This window comes from Eptatretus burgeri, chromosome 2 (assembly GCF_056783735.1).
Source record: "Eptatretus burgeri isolate ZD-2024b chromosome 2, Ebu_testis_v1, whole genome shotgun sequence".
NCBI lineage: Eukaryota > Metazoa > Chordata > Myxini > Myxiniformes > Myxinidae > Eptatretus > Eptatretus burgeri.
This window is the reverse complement of record NC_140962.1, coordinates 104695658-104713324: the sequence shown is the minus strand read 5'-3', so window position 1 is coordinate 104713324 and position 17667 is coordinate 104695658.

Here is a 17667-nt window from a genome sequence, read left to right as displayed (position 1 = left end):
TCTTACTCCCTGCTTTAGAAAGGGGGGTACATGCATGCCTTTAACATTGTCATTAAGGTCATCCATTACAGCCATGGCCATTCTTGTGGTCATTCTCTCAACTTCATCATATGAAACAGCCATCTTCATGCTTTGGAGGATTTCCACTTGTGAACGTGACCTGTTTGCTTGATATGATTCCAGTGCAAGGCCAACAGTCAATGGTGTATTCTTATCCTTGTGAAAACTGCCACCTTCTTTGGACTCATAGTTAATTTGTCTCTTAGTAGTTAGTTCTATATGCAGATATGATGTGCTGAGTTATATTTCTTGATGTTTTCTCAGCTTCTCTTTCTCTTTTGACTTGTAGAGTAGTATGTGGACCATAGGTTATCCACCTCATGAGCTGCAATAGCTTCTTAGGTGTTTCAAAGTCATCACATGATCCTTTATATTGCCAGTTTTTCATGTTGTCAACTTCTCTTCGAATTATCTTTGAAGCCCGACTAAGAATTTCCATCTCTTCATCCACATCTGATGTTTCATACTCATATGTGAGGATTTTGTCTTTGACTAACTGTGACACAACAATTTCTGGTTTAGGCCCACGCTTGACAAAAATCAATCCCAGGTATCTTGTCAAGTGAAAGGGACTTCAGGTGCTGCTTAAAGTTAGTTCTTTGAACTGTTACATCATGTTCTTCAAGGAGTTTAATATAGGCATTGTTGATTGTCTTCATGTCAATGCTTGGGAAACTGTCACTATTGGTGATTATCAACTGCACTATGTTGACAATTTCAATGTCACATATGGCCTTTCCGATGGCTTCATTTTCAGACGAACAAGTGTTTGTACTCTGGAAAGATTCAATGTGTCTGGTTTCCTTTCTGAAACAGGTCAGATGGTATTTACAGTTTTGGGCAAATGCATCCATGGCATCAGAAAGGAGTGCCAATCTTGCACGGACGTCTTCATTTGTGCTCAGTTCCTTTATCTGTAAGCACTTCCTTCCCATAGGCTCACTGCAAACTTGATGCAGTTTTTCCACACTACTGCCCTGACAGAAAACACACAATTCCTGATCAAACGTTTTCCTTGTTTTTGGAGTTGACGGAACAGAACTTGTACTTGGCCTCCCTCTCTTTTTGTTCACTGTACATTTTAAATCTTCTTCCTGACTTCTTTCAGCTTTCTCAAGGTTAGCTTGGTCACTAAGTGATTTTTAACATTTTCTGTGGTAGCGATATTCTGCCCCTGCAACAATGTTCATCTGCTTTCCTCTATCATGAATGTTAATGTTTTTACCAAGTCTAGCCCATCTTTCACTGAACAATTTAATATTGTTTAGAGATATTTCACTTGCTAATGAAAATTGATCTTTCCGTTTTTCTGCACAAATGATGCACTGTTCCATATTTCAATTGGTCAGATGTTTGCTCTCATGGTAACAGACAACATGGCTCGGCATCAGCTGGAGCCCTGCAAAACAAGAGTTCATAATTAGTATCACTAGGATGAAACAATCCAGAAAACATCATCATATCAGTTGATATGTGTGGTCAATATTGTTTTTCACATTTTTCTGTGATTTTGGCAGCCATTTTGAAGAAGCGCCCCCAGGTGGTGAAATATGACACTGAAAATTGGAAGACAAGTTGAAAGTGATTCAGTATGATGTCCTTGAACAAATAAAAGTGAAAAATCAAAGTTGGCAAATTTATTGAAGTACTGATCAGATAGTGACAACTGCTGCCTGACTAGTAGATAAGTTTCGATTAGAATTAGATAGGTACCTGGAAGTTATGGAGATGGAGGGGTATGGGGATGTTGGCAGGACTTTTATGTAGCTTGAGCATTGATGGGTGATTGTGTGCATGTGTACAGAGTGCTGTTGGTGGGGGTCTCATGAAGGGGTGTTGTGTGGTTGATGTGTGTTTTAACCAAGCCCATGCCCCCTCATCTGGGGAGAAAAATACAAAAAAACACAGAAAACACTTAATAATTAAAAAAAAAATCATTTTCTTATTTTGATCTTGTGTTGATAAATTGGTGTGGTTATGATGTGGTATAGGCATGATGGGCTGAATGGCCTTCACCCGTGTCTAATTTCCTTGTGTTTCCTCGTGTTTTAAAATGACATAATCCACCGCATATTGTTCGGCGTGCATGCGCAGAAACCTCGAGTAATGAAGTTCACGGGGTGGCTTGGATATGTATTGTTGCGGATTCGTGCGAGCGGCCACGTAACTCGAATCGCGGCACGTCGCCCACCGGACGGACAATCCCGTCGTGACCCTCTCGGACTAACGCCGGGAACCAGTCACGGGTGGGCCTTTCGGCCTCACCACGATCGTGCCAATCGGCCCCCCGCGTGGGATAGGGTTGCTCGCCAAATTCGACCTACCTAAGTACCCACACGGAGGGTAGACCGGGCGATCGCACCTCGCCGCAGGTCGACTTCGGACACAGGCCACTTTAAGCGACCCGTTCCGTACTATCGGGATAACCGAGCGGTGTTATCGTCGGCCTCGACGGTTCGATTAATTATTGGGCGTATTTAGCCCACTACCAACCCTTTACGTGAAGTAAGATGGAGATTCAATGAAAGAAAAGACGAAGCGAAACGGGAAAACAGTTCAACATAATTCACATTTATTTCGCGATGGCACACGGATAGCACACATATACAATTATACACCAAAAGCAAATGTAAAAGAAGAAGAAACACACAATAATGCACAAAAAGCAAATGTAAAAGAGAAACACAATGCAGATCTACTACCGACTACCGAGCACACGGCAACACTTATACAGTTTTACGTCACAGACGGCGCCGACAACACATATACTCAAAGCAAAAGAAAAAGGGACCACCCTCCACTATGAGGGGGCAGACGGGCCTGGGGCCGAGACCGCGTCGAGCCTACCCGTCTGGTGATGAGCCGCAAAATGGCGGTGGCGCCCCGACTCCGCGGGCCTTGCGGACAGTGTCTGGAATGGGGTGGGAACGGGGCCCCCTTCTCACACTATCTCAGCGCGGGGGGAAACAGGAGGGGGTTGTTGATGCTCGGGGGGGATGAGGATATCTCGCTGGCTCGGGTCCCGCGACAAGCGTCTCCACCGCGACCTCGGTCGCGTTATCGGCCTCCCCTCTCCGCAGCTCCCCGACTCTGACACGAGCGCCCTCTCGACTGCCTTCGCCGCCGCCACCTCTCCAACTCTCCCACTCTCCTCAGCTCCGTCCAACTGCTTTCTCCGACTCTTCTCTTCTCAACTCTCCTTGACTGACTCAACTCAACTCCGACTCTTCCCAACTCAACTCCCTTTTTGGCGAGCGAATGCGGCCCTTTATAGCCCCCGTGGCTTCGCTCCTTCACCTTCGACCCTTTACCTCTGGCTGGCTCCCCATTGGACAGAGGAAAAGTGGGCGTGAATGCTTTTTGATCCGTGAATCTGCATATAGCGATTATACTCCCACGCACCTGGAGGCGGGGCCAAATCGCCCCATGCTCGCTGATAGGACGGAACAGAAGTGGGCGTGAATCGTTTTTGATCCGATTTCTTCGGAAAGGCTGGTGTTTTTGCACCTGCCGCTCGGCACGCGCCCTGCACGAGTCCAGGATCGGTGTCCACAAGCGGCGCAGGAATGGCGGTGATGCGATGGTTGCGAGGGCGAGATGTGACGGCAAGGGTCGTGGCTGTGGTTGTGAAGCGGCGTTGCGGTTGGTGGTTGTTGTGTGATGGCTGTTGAGACGTGGTTGGTGGTGGTAGTGATGGTAGTAATGGCGGCTGGTCCAAAATAAAGATAGTAAAAGAAAAACGGCTATCTAGAAGGGTCGCAGCCCGAATGAATGACATTTATTCCCTCTAAACAACGGATTTGGGCCTAACTACACATATACTTACAGAGATATCTCACCTTAGGGACCTGAATGGTGGTTTGCGAATTTCGTCAACCACAACAGTATCATATGTGCCAGATAAGGATTGTAGCAATGGAATGGCTTACCCTGATTTTTAAAGAAGCTGAAAATACTTGGAAATGTATCTGTAAGAAAGGGGTGTACCTATGGACAACAAAACGGTTGGAGAACTTCCTTATCAACTCGTCCAAAAAGTTGATATCTTGCAGTCCGTATTTAAAAAACTCCTGATGACGTGGGCCTGTGAAAAGCTGGAAGGTTCATCGACAGGCATTCTACCCAAACCTTTGTGCTTCCCAACACCGATGCCAAGGACATATCTGGGGCTTGTCAATGCACAGAGTACATTTTAAATGATATTTACTATTAATCATGTTTGGGAGGATGGGATGGGGGAAGTGGGGGTTGTATGGGCTCTGAAGGCTGTTATAAATATTTTTAGTTTGGTTCTGGGGCTACAAGAGAGATTTTATGAGGTTTTAACATTGTACTATTGGTGAAAACAGAAGTGTGTGTGTGTGTGTGCGTGCGTGCGTGCGTGCGTGCGTGCGTGCGTGCGTGCGTGCGTGCGTGCATGCGTGTGTGCGCGCGCACATTGGCGTTATAACTATGGCTGCTGATAGATAATTGTATTTACCTGAAATGACTGGAACCCGACATATCTTATCCATGAATATTTCTCGTATTCCGATATTTCCGTTTGTCTGATTTGCATTCAGGAACAGAACAATTATGGTTAACCATTTTCAAATTGCCACCATTTCATCTAAATGCTGAAAATTATGTTTAAAAGACTATTTGAATGACAGGTTTCATGCTACCAATGACAGGTTAAAAGTGCCTGTCTAGCCGAACCGAGTCAATGTAAAAACGCACACAGCGCATGTGCAAAAGACCTCCTTTAGCATTCATATGTAATTTTGAAAGTCATATATTGTTACCTCCACACCGAAGGTGGATGAAGGTTAAATTTTCACCCGTTTGTCCGTTTGTCCGTTTGCCGGTAAACAGGATATCTCAAAAAGTTGTGAATAAATTCGGATGAAATTTGGTGGAGAGGTTGCGTGTGTAGCAAGGACGAAATTATTATATTTTGGTGAAGATCCAGATCCAGATCCGGATGCGATAATTTTTTCAGTGATTCTTCACCATTGAGAGATATTGCCTAAAACGATATCTCAAACCTTTTGCACAAATTCGTACGAAACTTGTTGGACACGTTGGGTGTGCGACAAGGAAGAATTGATTCAGTTTTGGTGAAGATCCGAATCCAGATACAGATCAGAGATTTTATGAACTGATTCTTCACCATTGAGTGATATAGGTAAAACAGATATATAACACAATATCTCAAAAAGTTGTGGATGAATTCGGATGCAACTTGGTGAACAAGTTGGGTGTGTGTGACAAGGACAAGACGATTCGATTTTAGTGAAGATCCGAATCCGGATGTGAATTTTTTTTTTAATTTCCAAAGTAATTCTTCACCATTGGTGATGGCACCAAAATGATATATAGTATGATATTTCAATAAGTTGTGGACGGATTATGTCAAAACTAGGTGGATGAGTTGGTTAGATGACAACAACAAGCCAATTCAATTTCATTCAGGTCCAGATCCAGATCTGGCCTATCTGTGGGATACAAAACATGAACTGTTCAACCTGGTGTAGGTATGTGCTCTACCTCGTGCCATTCTCGTTAAACTATGCATCACAAATCCCTGCAAAATACTTCAAATACTTTTGTTGGTCATATTCCCTGTCTGTGTTCCAGACATGTCTAAAATGTACAAAAGTCAATGTAAAAAATGTCAAAAATATTGGTATTGTTTTACATGATGTGCATGCCCTAAAGTGATTGTTTACTGTCATAAAAAATGATTTAATAATCAATTCACATGAGAATTCTTCATCAGGCATCAGATATTCAAACCCATAACAAATGAGTCATTTTTATTTATAAAAAATAATCGTGCATTTTATTCCATCAAGTGGCACAGTACATTTATGCTGCAACCCTATCTCAGATTGATGATGTATATGCTATTTTAAGGTTGACATTTTGAATTAATTGAGGATAATAGTCAGACCCTTGCTTCACTGTCACTGGGGATTCCAATAAGGAATCATGACCCCAAAATTAAAAGTGCCCATAAGTGTTTTGGGGGAGTTCCAATGGAAATCTAGATTTTGGTGGCCATTTTGTATTTTTGCTTGTAAAATCTTAACCATCAATATTTTTCAGCTTGGCAGACAACAAAAATGGATTCAGCCACCTTAAATCCTTTGGGAAAAAAAAGTATCTGCCAAATTTTACTCAAAAATACCTGATGGTGTCACAATTCCTGTAAATGAGATGAGACTGTGATAATGTCTCTCCATATTGAATTTCAGAATTTGTTCACGTCCTTTTAGCTCCACTCCCACCGAGCAAACCTTGTTGTCATCATTACTTGCTATACCAAATCCAGCCTTCCTGCTTGGCCTATTCACACTACTTCATCCTGATAATTTGCATTGGAGATAAATGAAGACTTTATTCATCTGCCTTTGTTCAAATTTTGGAAAAATTCTCGTTGTTTGCTCCATTTGTTGGATCATACTCTGCATTTGCTGCACGTTTTCGGGACCAAAGGTAACTTTTACATTGGGATGTATCTGCTGTTCATTGTATCTACACACTCGTATTTAAAGCTTGTCAGATGCTTGGCAACTTCCTGTGCCGTAATCTGTCTCATATTTCGCATTAAAGTGGGAAATTGCCTTCAGTTTGGCGATTCATTCTGCCATAATCAAGACCATCTTTTTAGATCAACATAGGTGTTTTTTGTTTCAACGTACAGCTCTGCTGCTGCTCAGCAATTATCGGATGTTATGCTGTCCATCTCAATCTATTGGAGTCCATCTAAGTCCAGCTCTATCATGATCTCCATCACTTTAATTGAGCTGGTGCTTCTTTTTCATTAATTTTCTTTCAAGTAAAAAAAAAGTCTTTTTCATTTTGTCGTGATTGTAATGCTCGGGTTTCTTGGATGGCTCGTGCTGGCTTTGATTCATAAAGGGCTGGCAGCACTGATATTGCCTCAACCCTAATGAAGGCATTCTACAGGGTATTCCAGATGCCTTGTGACCCTCATTTAATTCTCTAAACCTTTATATTTTTGCATTTCAATGGGTGTGTAATGGTTCAACACAATGCAATGATCAATGTACTGTAATGTATTAATGCATGATAAAAATGGCATATATAAACTTTATTAAACATAATTTATGAATTGTAAATACTAACAATGTCCTTGTTAAGGGTCCAGTGAGTTTGTATGAGAACCAGCATTTTCTTTGCACAAGATGATTCGATGCCATGTCCTGTGAGAAATGTTATGCACCGTTGTCAGGTCCACTTGTGCAACTTAATGAGAAAAGGAGAAAAAAAAACGTTATAGGTCACAAGACATCTGGACCACCCTGAGGGTCACAAGACATCTGAAACACCCTGTACACTATATTCCCTTATCAAATTTTATTTTAATTTGTAACTTTAAACTTTGTTCTGTTGATTGTATGTTGTCTACAAGTGCTTATAACACAACCACTCCGCTCTTCTCTGCTGGTTCTGTGAATCACACATTGCAAGTACTGTTCCACCTTTGTTTTGCAAATCTCTTGTAAGTTATTGAGTGATTTTCGCAAGTTCTCGACACAGTATTTGGCATACTAAGTTCAGTATTGTTTTGTTTTTTGATGTTTAGATTTTATATTAGTCCTATCAGGTGAAATATTTGTTGGTTCTTCATGTCAGCTGAATAATTTTTTTCTCTCTTAATGGGTCTGCACTATATTTCTCGACAGCTTGAAGACTTTAAAGGAAAATAAACATGCTATTTTTCAACTGAGGGTTGGCCTAACACGATACCATCCTTCATAGTCAATGTACCATCCTCTTTACAGAGTGCTGGTGCTCCTGAAACTGACTCTTGACAAGGGTTATGCTGGGTGGTTTGCTGCTGCTTTCCCAGCAGTCAGGGCAGGAATTTGTAATTTGTTCAGGGTATTGACAATAACTCGCCTCCTCTTACGAATAACACGCTGGGATATTTAAAGTCTACCAAAGATCAGACAGGTCCTCCACCTTCATGTTCTTATAATGGATGGCACACATGATGCCTCGGCCTGCATGTGAAACACCATGGTGACAGTTTTATAGCTTTTATAGCTGGGTCAGATTCAAACCCAGGCGATACAGCTCAAATATGGCTGTGAAACCTCTCGGCTATCCTGCCAGCCTGTCCTGAGACTAAAACATGTAAAATCAAGCACACGCTTGAAATGCAATGGCATCAGAACAATAATGTTTAAGTAAATACCAATCACCAATAGCAGTCTCTAAATGGCGGAAATCTCCAAAATGTTGGCAAGATGTATATCATGATTATCAAAGTAATGACCTCATTTACGTGAAAAGCCCTTCATGTTAATATATTGATGGAAAAGGCATTGCTAAAGATTAATGAAATCGCCCTCCTAACAGATCCCACAATTTCCCACGGGGTGTTGACAGGTGTGGGAGCTTTTGTTTCTGCGATCTGCTGAGATAAAGTGCAGGTGACCTAATTCTCGCGTTTTCATAGTTCTAACGACATTATATGATAATAGATCAATCAGACAGTTTATGGAATGTGAATTCAAAGGAATTTACCTTTTTTCAACATTGCGTTGGTAAATGTGTGATTGCGAATGGCCATTGGAGAGAGATTTTGGACAAGGCCAGCACAGCAGCAATATTCACATATTTTTCAGCAGGTGGTAATGAAAAGGTTACTGAGGCAACACACCGTGTTAGGAATATAACACCGCTAATAGGGAAAACACTGTAACCAATGAGTCGTGTATATGACAATGTAATACATTTAATTAGGCATTGCAGTAGATTTAATGTAGCAGTAGTAGGCTATCAGGTAGGCCAATAATCAGACTGAAGCAAACAGTGGAGAAATATCGAATGGGAGCTGGAATTAGGATGGAAGAAGTATATCATCACACCCAAGATAGGAAAGGGTAGAGAGCTATGGTTTTGGCCTTATGCTGCATAGCAGCGCAAATATAATTGAGACAGAGTGTGGGTTATGACGTTGCAATTTGTGGTAAGAATAAAATGGTTAGAGTTATCCGTTGTGAAGAATCACAAGGTTCTGACGTTTTGGGTTTCACCCTCTGTCGTAGCAGAAGAGGCCTTTTGCTGTGAAGAGCCTTCCACGCCACATGCAATGAAGATTAAAGCCAAAAGGTAAGCACTTTGTAATCCTTCATGACGGATAACTCTATTTTGTTTTTGTTTTTTAAATTATCTTGTACTACCAATGCAGACCTCTAGTTTTGTGCTGAAATTAGTAACTAAATTCCAATGTGTGGTGGTATTCAGCATTAAATATAAACAATTGATATTTGGTCTTCAAATGCAATCTGCACTGAGACTCCCTCTACTGAGGGTCATGAGTGTGCTGTATTTCCACTATATACCTCGCAAAATATCACACATATGGGTGGGGAAAACATTTTCAATGAAAACGCATCCTGCAGACGTCATATAATGATGTCATCTTTGAGCTTGTGCCTTGGTATGGTGACTTGAAGCACAGTTCTGAACTTGACCGGTTCCTCCACACAAAGTTCCTGGCTTGTTTCATTGAGACAAGACTTCAAACACCCCCTGATAACCCATTTTCGATTGTTGAGCACAGTTGGTCGACCACTTTAATGCCAGGTTCCGTAATGCATATACTTGTACTTGAAAAGTCCCCATTAAGTGTTTTTAGGAGTCTCAACATGGTCATAATGGTGGTTACAAAACCCCAAATGATGCAGAGATCATCCTTTGTTCAGTTGTTCCCTGCTCTAATTGGTGTAACTGAAGAGTTTGTAGACATATAAATGTTCTTTTGCAGCAAAGGAAATAATGGATGATCATAATAGCCGATAAAACCCAAATGAAATGCTGCAGAAATAATGTGAGGCACAGTATTCAAGAAAATTTGTCCTTTGAGTTGAAATTCTCAATGGAAGCACATCCTTGTTAACTTTTCATTTTATTACCCCCTCTCTGGTCGAGTTACCCCTCTTCATTTAACCCCAGCCAGCCACCGTAACCATTTAATTAAGCCAACACTAGGCTTGCAAAGCCACTAATATCATGAAAATGTATGGATCCCATTTTATGTAAATGAAATTGTTGTGTATGACAGGCTCTGCTTAATTGGTCTTGTTGGTCTTTGTGAGTATACTGATCATACTGTACAGTGTGATAAGTACTTGTCATTTAATCATACTGTTAATGTCATCATGTACAGTATGATCAGTGCAGTAAACTCTCACTATTCGCAGGTTTACCACTTGCGGTTTTGACTCTTTGTGGGAAATTTTCTGTTGTAATATTTACCATTTGTGGCCCATGGCCCTCGGCTATTTGTGGACGCATCACCGCTGAAGTAGTGTGTGGCGGATGGATGCGACGCTTGGTGATCGCCCTGCACCATGCCCTCTCTCTGCCTTTCTCCTTCATGCCACAAACATCTCATTGTGCTCGGCTCCTCAGTGAGGATAAATACATTTGTTCAAATATTGATTGTTTTATTTTCGAATTTTATTAGTTACATTTGGAAGCGCTGCACACATGGGTGCCAGAGGACCCATTTAATGTATTAACATGATTAAAATATCCCATGATTTAAGGGTTAAGACCTTCAAGATGTAAGTGCATTGCCAATTTGTGTCATCTACCACCCTTAGGCCTAAGTCACATTTGCTCTACGGCGGCCATACGCCCTCTGAATTGACAGAAATGTGCAGCGGCTGCAGAGTTTCTGCAGTGGCCTCAGGGTGGCCCTACGCCGTTTGGCTATATTTTACAGGCCATAAGGGTCGCCGTGGAATTATAACGCGGAGTTATAACTTTTTTCATTTCTACGTTCGCTGTAGCAATTCGACAAGCCGAAACAAAAGAACTGGTAAAAAAAGAACCCACTCGTTACCGTCCGTCTGGCCACACGTTCGCCTTTGGGCCCCCCCCTGCGGGCACCTTGCGTCTGCCTTGAAAATTCTATGGCCGTCGCCGGAACGCCCTAAGGTCACCGTGCGACATCAAATCAGACCGTACGGCACCCCCACGTTTTCGGTCTCCACAATTTATAAATACGCCGTGCGGCTCCCCGAAAAATAAAAACATATGTGACTGCTACATTGTGTGACCGTGGAAATACTGCGGCCACCCTATAATTGCTAGTGGCTGTAGATTTTGTAGACCCCACGGCCGCCGTGGCAAATGTGACTTAGGCCTTACCTGTGATCACTTACACTCTCAATTAACCCTCCCTGAATGTGCCCCTCTTCGTTTCAGTTACTATCTTCCCTTTTCCTCCTTTCCTATTTGCTCAAACATCTGCTTATTTGTGTCCAGTCCCCCCCCCCACCACCCTGTGGTCAATATTTACCTCCACCATTGAAGGTTAATGGAGGTTATGTTTTCACCCCTGTCTGTATGTCTGTTTGTCTATTGGTTTGTCTGTCTGTGAGCAGGATATCTCAAAAATTTATTAACGGATTTGGACTAAACTTGGTGGACAGGTTTGGTGTGTGGCAAGGACGAATTGACCAGATTTTATTGACGATCCGAAGCTGTATACTCGAATTTTTAAGTGATTCTTCACCCTCGAGAGAAGGGGCCAAAAACGAAATATAGCATGATGCACGATATCTCAAAAAGTTGTGGACTGAGGACTCTGAGGACGTAGGACAATAGAGAAAATGAGTTTAGCATCAGCGATCTTACAATGGGTGTTCGAAATTTTATCTGAATGAGATACTTACTGCAGTCCAAGAAATGTCAACGTTTTAAAAACATCTTTCATTGTATAAGTCGATATTAAACAAGAAATAATTTCCTAACATATATATATATATATATATATATATATATATATATATATATATATATATATATATATATATATATATATACATAAATATATATACACACAAAAAGATAGTACAAGAAGTCGTTTCTTAAATATTCGTGAATATATTGTCTCGATAACTTTTTGAACATCCCTCGTACACTCATTGCCACGGTAAGTGTCACTCCCCTTCCCCCCACCCCCACCAAAACACACACACACACACACACACTAAATAATAACAAGGTGGCCCCTAAACACGTCATCCTCTCTGAGCCAAGTTTACTGAAAAGTTATCCTTTTAAAGAAAACATTCAGAATAAAATAAGAATTGCTCACGTTCTGTATCTACAACATTGAAATCATTTGCACACACCCACACATACACTACTCCTACACACACAAACGCACTCACAGTAATAAAAATGTGCCCCCTAACATGTGTCATCCTCTATGAATGAAAGTCTATTAAGATGTTTTCCTTATTGAGATAACATTCCAAATAAAACAATCATTCCTCATACATCTACAAAATTCAAATAATTTCCACATGCCTACACAAACACTATGCCAACACACACACACACACACACACACACACACACACACACACACACACACACACACACACACACACACACACACACACACACACACACTACTCCTATACACATAAACACACACACAGTCATAAAAATGTGCCCCCTAACATGTGTCATCCTCTATGAATGAAAGTCTATTAAGATGTTTTCCTTATTGAGATAACATTCAAAATAAAACAATCATTCCTCATACATCTACAAAATTCAAATAATTTCCACACACCTACACACACACATTACACCTACACAAACACTACGCCAACACACACACACACACTCCTCCTACACACATAAACACACACACACAGTAATAAAAATGTGGCCCCTAACATATGAAATCCTACACCAACGTAAGTCTATTAAGATGTCTTCCTTATAAAGATAACATTCTAAATAAAATAAGCATTCCTATATCTACAAAATTCAAATAATCTGTGCAAGTCTCCCCTTACTTATCGCCCACTCTTCCCACCCAGCAGAATGAAGCTCTCCCATAATCTTTAAGAGGATGAAATAATGGAAGCCAGTTCCATTTGAAAAGACCTGACCAAATTAGCAATAAGTCAAGCAGGAGTTTCACCAACGGGTTAATACTTGCACTTCATTCCAAAATTATGCCTCAATGTTTGTTAACATTTGTCTTATGTTAATCATCACGAGAAAGTGAATAGGAATGTTTTTTGATTAACTTGTCAGTGAGTAAATGCCATGAGCTGCACTCTAATTTCCAAGAAGCGTCAGCTGTAGCTCAAAACATAATGAATGCACTTAATAAAAAGACAAGGTTGAATAATTGCCTCGATTTTACTGCAAAATTGAACGCTTGAATCGTTGCCATTACTGGATGCTCATGGTGACTTCTCTTCATATAAGATTGGCATATTATTGCACTGAGACGTCTCCAGTCATACAGCTCTATAAGAGTGATTTGTTCGAGTACAGGACTATTTTAAAAGTTTATATTTCCAAATGAATTGCTGCATAGTTCATTGTGGAAAATGTCCATGCTTGTACAAGGATATATTGAAAGATGAATCCTTGCAACTGTATTGATTTTCAGGGCCTTTATTTTTTCCAATGAACTCTTAGATATGAACACGAGTTGAAAATTTCGTTTGATAAGTATTTTGATTATTCCTTATCATGTGTTTGTAATATTAGATGAGGGAATTGCCAGCAATTGTAGTACATGAAGCATTGTTGATCTATCAAGGTGCATGAATGAGGTAATAGATCTCTGGTGGAAACTGCAACGGGCACTCGGTAGAGCTCATACTTCCGCCAGGCTGAACAGTTTACATTTTGTAGTCCACAGATAAGCCGGATCGAATCTGTATCTGAACCAAAATCAAATTGGCTTGTCCTTTTCACCTACCCAAATCATCCACCAAGTTTTGTCATACTCCGTCCACAACTTTTTTGAGATATCATGCTATTTATCGTTTTTGACCCCAAACCTCAATTATGAAGAATCAGTTTTTATCCCCCGCCGCATGGCGGAAGGGGGATATTGTTGTCACCCAGGACGTCTGGCTGTCCGTCCGTCCGTCCGGGCGTCAACATTTATAGCTGTGAGTGCGATAACTCATAAACTGTTCACCATATCGATTTGAAATTTGGGTCACACATGTACCACCTGAAAAGGAAGAACCCTATTGATTTTGGGCGTGGCCGGATCCAAGATGGCCGAGTGGGGCGGCCATCTTGAAAAAAAATTTTTGTCATAAATGGAAAACCACTTATCTGATTTCAATTATTTTTGGTTACTACGTTCCTCACCCCTGGGGAACTTTTTCGAGATGATGACCAAATGGTGTCTTGTTTCCAATTCACCTCCCTCATTATCTGGAATATGTATGACCTTTTTCATTCAATGGTGGGGGATTCCCCATCTCTGATGGTATATTTTTTTATTCTCGTGTCCGGATCCATATCTGGATCTTCATCAAAGTGTAATCAATTCTTCCTTGACAAACACCCAAACCGTCCATGAAATTTTGTCTGAGTCCATCCATTACTTTTTGAGATATCCTGCTCACAGACAAACAAACTGACAGAATCAGACAAACAGGGGTGAAAACATAACCTCTGTCCACTTTAGGTGGCAGAGGTGAAAGATCATATCATGCAAGTTCACTTTGTTGAGCCTTAATTTTCTTTCCTTGAATACTAATTCATACATTATTTCTCCTCATAGTGTGCCCTGATGTGTATTTTTTTTTTAAGCTTCCTGTATCCTCAAAATAATTTGAACATGCTTGTCCACCAACACTTTCTACTTTCTCGTATCTTATTATCGATACATTTGTCTGTCATATAGGTGAAGATGAGAAAGCAAATTAAGAGAAACCAGCATGGTAGAATAAAATGTCATCGACTTCTGTACAAATATACTGTATACAACAACAAATGGTTCACAATAATATAAGGTTTATGTAATAAATAGGAATAAACAAAAGAAAATATTAGAAAGCATCTGATCATGCAAAGCCCATCTGTATCTGCTTTGTACTGAACTAAACTTGATGAAAACGACAGTTAAAAAGAATTGTACCATCTATTAATTTGTGTTCTCCACAATCTCATAATTAGGGTTGGTTGAAGATTTGATGACAGAAGCTCAATTGGTAAAAATGTTACGGCCTGGACATACACACTGAATCTCAAGGGTAAACAAGGATTTTGATTAAAACATTTATGGCGAGTCTGCAACTTCACTGATGACATCATCCTTACAATCCCTATTCTCCAGAGGTAGTAGAATGACATGTGCCAAGTTTCAATTTTTTTCCAATCGGCGGTTTCAGAGATATAATGCTTTCATTTGTTGTGTTTAATCCAAGATGGCTGCCATATCACGTGACCTATGATATCATAGGTGTGAACGTTTTGTTCCTCATGGATAGGCAGCTATACCTGTAAAGTTTCGCCTCAATCTGTTCAGCCGTTTCAGAGAAGATTTTTGAAGGTTTAAAAGATTTTTTTTAAAAACAATATGCCTGCCGAACCACATGACCAATGACATCATCATTTTTTTCTGTGGACCAATTTATCCCTCGATGACTCTCAAAAAATTTCATACTGATTGGATATATCATTCTACATATGCAATTATGACATAATAATGAAGGCACCTATGACATCATTAAAAAAAAATCACATTTCCCATGTGGAGTACTTGCTATGTGCCAAGTTTCAATTTTTTCCTTTTTTCTAACATGGCTGCCACATCATGTAACCTATGACGTCACAATTATCATTAAAACATTTTACATCAGTAGTTGCTCCGATGGTGAAAATTTTGTTTCAATCCGACAAGTGATTGCAGAGAAAAACACTCATGTTCTGTGCGGATGAACAAACAAATAGACAAGCCGGTAGGCGGACATGGGTATAGTAGTCGATCAAGTCGAATTTAGTCGTTTTTCATCTTTTACTAGCCAACAAAAGCGTCCATAGCAACGGTTCTTTCTCACACATAACTAGGACATACCATGAACCTACCATACCAGTTTCATGTATATCTGACTCATAGTCTCTGAGATATAACGAACTTCGTTTTTTTTTTTTATTGTTTTCGACCAGGGTTCATTCAAAGTCTATCTTCTCCGACAGTTTTCATAGGATCTGGGTGGAAATTTTTGACAATATGTCTGAATGTACTGCCCACAGTCGCTCGTGGCCCGATTTTTGATTTTCGAAAAAAATTTTTTTAATGATTTTTCAAAAATTTCAAAGTCCCGTTGCTAGCCAACGGTGGTGTCCATAGCAACGGTTCTCATTTGCACACGACTAGGTCATGGTATGAACCTAAAAACCAAGTTTCATCAAAATCACCTTTGTATTAACGGAGCACTGGACCGAACAGACAGGCAGACAGACAAACTAGCCGGTAGGTGGACATGGGTAGTCGACTACCCAATATAACCTGATACGATGGACCCGTTCGATGGGGAATGACCTGAGGATCAAGCACAAGAAAATTCATGATTCCAGCTTCAAGGGTTAATGCTGCAGATTGTTTTTTCGTTAAAATACCCCCACATTTAGAGGTTTTTCGGCCGTTGCTAGGCAACGGAGGGGTCCATAGCAACGGTTCTCATTTGCACACAACTAGGTCATGGTATGAACCTACCAACCAAGTTTCATCGAAATCGCCATTGTATTAACTGAAATCGCCATTTTAAATACTGATAGTAAGGGGAGAACAAATCTCAAAAAAAAAAAAACATTTTTTTTTTCGACTAGATCGACTACCCAACAAACGGAGCCAAATGCAATCCCCTCTCCTCTGGTGAGGGTAAAAATAATAATGAAAATTATTTTAACAAAATTATTAATTTGGCTTCTCCATATTCTCATAATAAAGCTTTGTTAAAAATGAGATGACAAAAGCTCAAATGGTAAAAAAGTTATGGCACAGACAGACACACACAAACACACACACAGACAGACAGACACACAGAAGTGAATGCAAAACCCCTTCTTCTGCTACATGGAGGACGGGCTAACAAAAGAACAGAAAAATGAAAAACAACAAAGTTCATCAGCACGGTGTACCAAAATGATAAACAGATGGAAATATGCACACTCTCCTCCAAGCTGTCTTGCCAATGTTTGAATCTTGACCCAGCTATAAACTGTCACCCTGGTGTCTTGCATGCATGGCGAGGCATCAATGTGTGTGCTGTCCATCAGAAGGACGTTCAGTGAAAACACTAGTCTGCCAGCAGTAGCCGTGAGTATGTGTGGAAGGTCCCACACTGTCTTTTGCGGAGTAGACGACTTCATGTTAGCCAGCACACTGAACAAATTACGAATTGTTCCAAAAATCACCTTCAGTCTAATGTTAGGCCTGACCAGCTGTTTTTTGAAAGATTGGGGCCAAAAACGTTTTCTGGCCGATTTTACAAAAATATTGGAATGATTAGGGCTGTTACAGTAGCCGTAGTAGTGGTTGTTGTCGTAGTGGTAGTGGTGGAAGTCTTTATCGGCTCAAGAAAAGACGAGTGCAGAAATAAAATGTTCAGGGTGCATCAGGCTTTATGTTTTTCTTTTTTTTGTATACATGGTCAAGGCTCATGGAAGAGCTAGAGCAAAATGGAGGGAACAAAGTGAAAGCAGGAATCATAACAAGAAGCTGTGGCACAGGAAGAGGCCATTCAGTCCATCATGCTTGCACTTCACCAACATCAGATACTATCTCCATCGACA